A 7,072-nucleotide genomic window follows, 5' to 3' on the forward strand; every position below is an offset into this window, starting at 1 on the left:
ATGTCAACGTTGTCTGATGTTTCAGTGATGGAAAGTTCTGGAGCGTGCTGATCAGGGGTGGTCGTGGGGTAGGGTTGGTGTAGTGACTGTAAGGGTTAATCCGGAAGACCAGCTTTATTGTGAGGAGGAGATGAGCCAACTTCACCTTTGGCCGAGTCTGTGAAGAAGTTTCCAGAGATGACTAGATCGGGAAGGCTCTGGCCCAATGGACAGATGAACCAGGGGCAGAGAATAGATTGGATCTTTGAGTACTCATTGGGAGAGCAGTGGTCAGCGGGCACGGTAGGAGGGAGTAGACACTGGGGCTCTGTTCCCGTGGGCTGGGCCCGGCCCCGGCTCCTTCCTGCCACGCTCTGCTCTGCCTCCCGGCTGCCGTGGGTTGTGTGTCGCTGTTCCACCGTGATTCCCCCAGGCCTGGCAGACAATGGCCCTTCATTCCCGAGCTGTGCGGCTTATTGGCATTGCGCTCCAGCAGCCCAGGCTGAGGAAGACGTTGCTCATAACCCTTCGCACGTGGACATAAGCACCAGCTTTGCGGGTTTCCTTTCACAGTTTGAGAACTATCATGAACTGTCTTTGGGATGCATCACACGGACGGCAAACGCCACTGCTCTTGTGAGGCAGGGGGGAGGTGAGCTCAGTGCGGGTGCGAATATCACGTCCTGAGTGTTATGAGGTTTTCCACGTGGACGCAGTTAGTGTCTAGAGATTGGTGGGCACACGCTGGAGAGCAGTGTACAACCAATGCTCACAAGTAGGAACGAGTATTCGTGACACACTTCAGCTCGCTTCCTGATGATATTTAACCCCCCCACTCATCAAAGTTAAAAATGGATCCGCATTTCAACTAGCCTGTGTTTTAGTATTTTTGCCACCAGGATGGATTTGACCTCCAAGTGTCTGTGAATGGTAGCTTTGCGTAGATAACTCCTATGCGATCTGCGCGATCGTGGGAGTGTGTCACGTCTAAGCGGTCCCCACGAACGCTCATGCTTCCTCAGCAGTGCTGTGGGCACTTTCTGTACCTCTTCACAGTATCACACCTTTGCACTAGATCGTGCTGAAGCCTGCTCCTTTTTGTGGAGAGAAACTGCTGTTCATGACTTGTGTGAGATTTCAGAAACAGTTCCTGTTTTTTATTCGTCAATCCCAAAGAGCTGATGTCTGCCCTAAAACCTTTGATCTCTGGATTTTAAATGAATCCATGTGGTTTTGGTAATTTTGCTTTATTAATTACTCTTATCAAGGCCATTAATTTCACTCTCTGTGTGTACACTATTTCATCCTGGCCTTATTGCTGTTGCTATGATTTCAAGCACTTTTTATGGTAGAAACCTCAGTATTTAAAATACAGCTTCCATAGTATCTATCTGTTTCACTTCTCAGTGTATTTCCACAGAATCAAAGTTTACTACAGAGAAATCTGCAAGTGCATGTTTATTCCTGAGTTGTTCACAACAGCCAATTTACAGAATGAGCATAGGTGCACATCAGCATATGAATGAATAAAAAATACTGGTGTATTCACGATGCAGTTTTATCAGCTGGAAAGAAGAATTAAATTCTTTGGTTAAAGAATTAAAGGTTTAATTGGACGGGACTGGAGATTGCTATGGTAAATGAAACATGCATGCCAAACACATGTTTCCTCTCACCGAGTGAATTTAAGGCAAAATGGGTTATGAGAGTAAAAGGAAACATTACAAGTGAGGAAGTGGGAAAGGGGAGGAGAGAAAAAGAAAGCATCACAGACTGAACAAGAACTAAATACACAATAAGCACGTGTAGAAAAGCCTTAGTTAAACCCCTTCCCTTGTACAACTAATACATGCCAGTAAAATTAATAATAATAAAAACAAAATACATAGACAGGGGAAAAGGAACTGGCCTGCTCAAGCAATATTTCAGAAATGTAACAGTAGATGCATGGGTAAGGCTCCTTAACCTGCTGGTAGTTTTCATTCCTTTGCATGGTGCTTTTTAATTCTCTGCTGTAAGTTTTATAGATCAATAGTGCATAATTTTATATTGGGTCGATGGGTCTGCCTGATGCATCAGCCTCTGCTGGTTGTGGCCAAAGCAATAAAACAGCTTTCCACAGTGCAGGCCATCACAGGATCTCTCCTCCACCCTCTTCTGCATTTCCCCATCATGATCTCCTTTGATTTTCTAGGTGGGAGCAAAATTTCAGTCTCTGCTGGTGGAAACACACAGCATTCATTCTGCCCACATGTGCTTCGGGTAGGGGAAGGGAAGTGGGGGAGATATGCTAAGAAATAGCTGGTATACCAGTCAGAAAAAGTAGAGGATGACTTGTAGAAATTTAACAAACACTACAATACATCATATGTGCTTCTAGGGAACCCCATACATCCTATCAAGAGGCCGATAAAAGCAGACAGCCGAGTCTTACCTAAAGTAATCTCTTGTGCTTATCAGGCTCCCGAGAGAATGACCCATGCTTTAGCTATACTGAGTCCTGATCATTGCTCCTTTCATGTGTTTACCACAGTATAGCATGCATGCTCCTAATGTTGGAATGATTTTATATAAGAATCTGCCCTTCTGTCCTGTGTCATTTCTCGGTGCTGCCAGGGAGGCAGCGCTCAGGACAAAGGAGCTCTCTGGTCTCCTCCAGACGCAGTTCATGAGGAGCAGTAGACACCCCGGATCTCACAGGACACCCAGTAAGAACAGGGAGTTCTCTGGACAGCTGTGACTTTCTACATTCATTTGGAGGTAGAATTAGTTTTGAGTAATAATACTTCATTCACACGGATTCAAATAGCAATGATTTTTGGAATGATAGTGTAGAAATAATATTTAACAGTAATCTAGGTGATGTGGAGAAGAGTAGTTAATTATATAGTTAATTATGGGCTGCTTCAATGGTGGAAAAATACTGACAACTTCAATTACAGCATACCTAGTAATGTTATTTGGGAAATATGTCTATAGCATAGATGCTGTAATTCTTACATCTTTATGGGAAGACCAGCTTGAGTTTTGCATCTAGAGAAATTGGTTTCCTCCAGTTGGAATATATTATCATAGAATAATACATTTTCTTGAATTGTAATCGAGATAGTTTGCTGACCTCAAAAATCAAGCAAAGAAACAAGATTCAAATACAACTAGACATATGGAAAAGAGCTTGCATTGCACTTGGTAATGGGGGATGTGAGGTCATTTGATGTAGAAACGAAGCTATTTCCTCTAGCTAATTCTATGCTCAGTGGGCAGTAAACCGGCCTGGTCTCTGATGATCATCGGTGATATCTGGAACTCATTTGGAATCCTTTGCTTTATTTTTGAGTATATTGAATGAAACGCAGCCCAGGATGGACATGAACCTTGAGGTTTTGCAGTGAAAGAGTTGGGGCTGGGAGGCCCCGGGGTGGGTCTGGTCTCTTGGGCTGCGGATTCTGTGTGCGGAGGCTCCTGGGCCATGCCGCGGTGACAAAGGTCCCAGAACATGAGATTATTCCAGCATTCAAGCAAGTCTGGCTCAGGCACCTGGCTTCCACACCTCTCTGGTGGTTGTTCTTTAGCTGCGACTAGTGATTGGGGAGAACCGTATCCTATCCGGTAGGACTTGGGTTGCCTGTAGTAAGGTGGCTAGTGCTCTCCTTGCTTTCTGGCCCTCTGGCTGCTTATTTGTTTGTCAGGCATATTAGCCTTGAGAAACTGAGGCACAGACAGGACTAGACTGCTAATATAAGAAACTAAGGAGGCTGGGAGGATGACTCAGTGGTAGAGCGCTTGCCTTGCATGCATGAGGCCCTGGGTTCGATTCCTCAGCACCACATAAGCAAAAAGAAAAAAGCCGGAAGTGGTGCTGTGGCTCAAGTGGTAGAGCACTAGCCTTGAGTTGAAGAGCTGAGGGACAGCGCCCAGGCCCAGAGTTCAGGCCCCACGACTGGACACCCCCCCCCAAAAAAAACTAAGGGGGCAATATCAGTGAAGATGCGCGGTATTCATAAACTGATTTGCTGAATGGTAACTCCTTTATACGACTGCTTAAAGATAATAAGAATATAATTAAAACAAAAACATAATTGAATTTTTTAAAGAAATGGATGTTTAAAGTGCCCAGAGGAAATAAAAGGCTTTGTCCTCTTCCATGATGAAATTCTCCTACTTTCATTCTTATTTTCCCACTATCATTATGACATGGTTTTACAAGTCACCATTAATAAATACTTGGAAGCACAAAGTTTGGTTCTTCATAACATCTGAATTTAAAACAACAACAACAAACAAACAGAAAAGTGAGCTAGCGGAGAAAAAGAGGTGTGATTCTGTTTAGATGTAATGTTTCATTTAGCCAGATCTAGTTGTTCTGTTTATAAGGTATCCTCACCTGTCTCTGAGAGATTCGCTAAGATGAGTGCAGTGGAATTTATGTGGGGAAATGCTTTGATTGATAGTCACTTAGCTTTCAAGAAAAACCAGAGCAAAAGAGGGAAAGAGTGTGAACATAAAGAAAGCACATTGTGAGCAGGTGTGGAGTGTCAGGTGGAACTCATGAACACACACGACCTCCAGCATTGCACACGCAGAAAAACCACTGAAAAGCACATTGTGAGCAGGTGTGGAGTGTCAGGTGGAACTCATGAACACACACGACCTCCAGCATTGCACACGCAGAAAAGCACTGAAAAGCACATTGTGAGCAGGTGTGGAGTGTCAGGTGGAACTCATGAACACACACACGACCTCCAGCATTGCACACGCAGAAAAGCAGCTCCGGCGGTCTTGTCCATTCATCAGGAGAGCTGGACAGACGGATGGAGGCAGGAGAGCTGCAGGACTCACAGTCTTCTCTCCATTTCGTGACCTCTTGTCCTTCACTGGGACATCTTCGTTGGGAAGATGAGCCAAGTGCTAACGCAATTTTCCACAATCCGTGTCCACCATTCATGCACCAACTCCCTGCAACAAGAAAAGAGAAACTGCCCATTCCTGAAGGCTTTTTCTTGCTCCTCTCTTGCTGCTTGACACTTTCTCCAGCAGACTCTCCCAGGGCCCGGACGGGGAGTGGCGTGGGCAGCCTTCAGCTTTTACAAGGAAGGCCGCTGGCGGGGAAGCCCTCGCTCTCGAGATCTCTCGGGCTGGTGGGGTTATGAATACGATGACAGCCAACGCCTCTGGGCCAGTCACCGTGACAGGCAACTGCCGCGCTCGTATGGAGGCTCCTGAATAAAAGTAAAGTGGAGGTCTGTCTGTCTTCCCTCCCGGTTCTGAGCGGGTTCCGCGCCTTGCTGTTCATCGCTGATCTTCACACTCTAGGGCTCTCAGGTGTGCAGCAAGGCCAGTACCGTCCGCTTTCCCTGCCCCACACCCCGAAGGCCAGGGCACCCGGGCACCTCCTGCACTCACTGCCTGGCCGTCCCCCGGGATGGGTGTCACACAGGACCTCACGCTGGCCATCCCCTGGACGGTGTCACAGGACGCCACGCTGGCCATCCCCTGGACGGTGTCACAGGACGCCACGCTGGCCATCCCCTGGACGGGTGTCACAGGACGCCACGCTGGCCATCCTCTGGACAGGTGTCACAGGACGCCACGCTGCCCATCCCCTGGACGGGTGTCACAGGACGCCATGCTGGCCATCCCCTGGACGGGTGTCACAGGACGCCACGCTGGCCATCCCCTGGACGGGTGTCACACAGGACGTCACGCTGCCCATCCCCTGGACGGTGTCACAGGACGTCACGCTGCCCATCCCCTGGACGGTGTCACAGGACGCCACGCTGGCCATCCCCTGGACGGTGTCACAGGACGCCACGCTGGCCATCCCCTGGACGGGTGTCACACAGGACGCCATGCTGCTCATCCCCTGGACGGTGTCACACAGGACGCCACGCTGACCATCCCCTGGACGGTGTTACACAGGACGTCATGCTGCCCATCCCCTGGACGGTGTCACAGGATGCCACGCTGACCATCCCCTGGACGGGTGTCACAGGACGCCATGCTGCCCATCCCCTGGACGGGTGTCACAGGACGCCACGCTGGCCATCCTCTGGACGGGTGTTACACAGGACGTCACGCTGCCCATCCCCTGGACGGTGTCACAGGACGCCACGCTGGCCATCCCCTGGACGGTGTCACAGGACGTCACGCTGGCCATCCCCTGGACGGTGTCACAGGACGCCACGCTGGCCATCTCCTGGACGGTGTCACACAGGACGTCACGCTGCCCATCCCCTGGACGGTGTCACACAGGATGCCACGCTGCCCATCCCCTGGACGGTGTCACAGGACGCCACGCTGGCCATCTCCTGGACGGTGTCACAGGACGCCACGCTGCCCATCCCCTGGGATGGGTGTCACAGGACGCCACGCTGGCACCCAGAGTAGCCACCATGGTTTTCAACCGTGTTCCATGCACCGCCATGCACACCCACATTGGCTCTTTTGAAAGAGAAAGGCAAGTACGGCTGGGAGGAGCCCTGACCAGGGCCGCAGTGAAGGCAGCCATACACATCTTGTTTGCTAATTCAGTGGCTGTGGAAGCCCTACGCCACTGTGTGAGGCCACAGCCCAGCTCCTGGGTGGAGCAGCTGTGAGGCCGGCCTGAGCTCGCTAGCCCAAGAACGGAAACATGTTATTACCCCTCAGGAGAGCTCCCTGAGAACACCCCTGCCCTGAGATGTCACTCACTCCTAAGAGCTTTTGTTCTTTTCCAACACAGGAAGTGGTAGAGCCCCTGCCCTGCCCACCTGCTGTGTGTGTCTGAAGAGAGCCCGACCTCCTGAACCCTGGAATCACACCTGACCATTCTCACTTTTAATTGGGGTATAAAACCCGCAGGGACAGACAGATCCTGCTGGGGTTAGGAATTGGTTAGTAAGGATTTGCACAACTGAGGCACTGTGCTAGGTAAAGTGCTATGTAGCTGTGACCAAATGGCCTGGTGTGTGGTAGGGAGGTGCTCTTTATATGGTATTATTCAGCTGCAAGAAAACAGTAACACCATAAAATATTCTGTCCAAGGCTGTGGAAGGTTTTAACTATCTTAACTAATTGATAGTGGCAAAAATACAGATTGACTCCCCATGTTTGC

This window comes from Dipodomys spectabilis, unplaced genomic scaffold (assembly GCF_019054845.1).
Source record: "Dipodomys spectabilis isolate Male_0828 unplaced genomic scaffold, ASM1905484v1 ptg000128l, whole genome shotgun sequence".
Lineage (NCBI taxonomy): Eukaryota > Metazoa > Chordata > Mammalia > Rodentia > Heteromyidae > Dipodomys > Dipodomys spectabilis.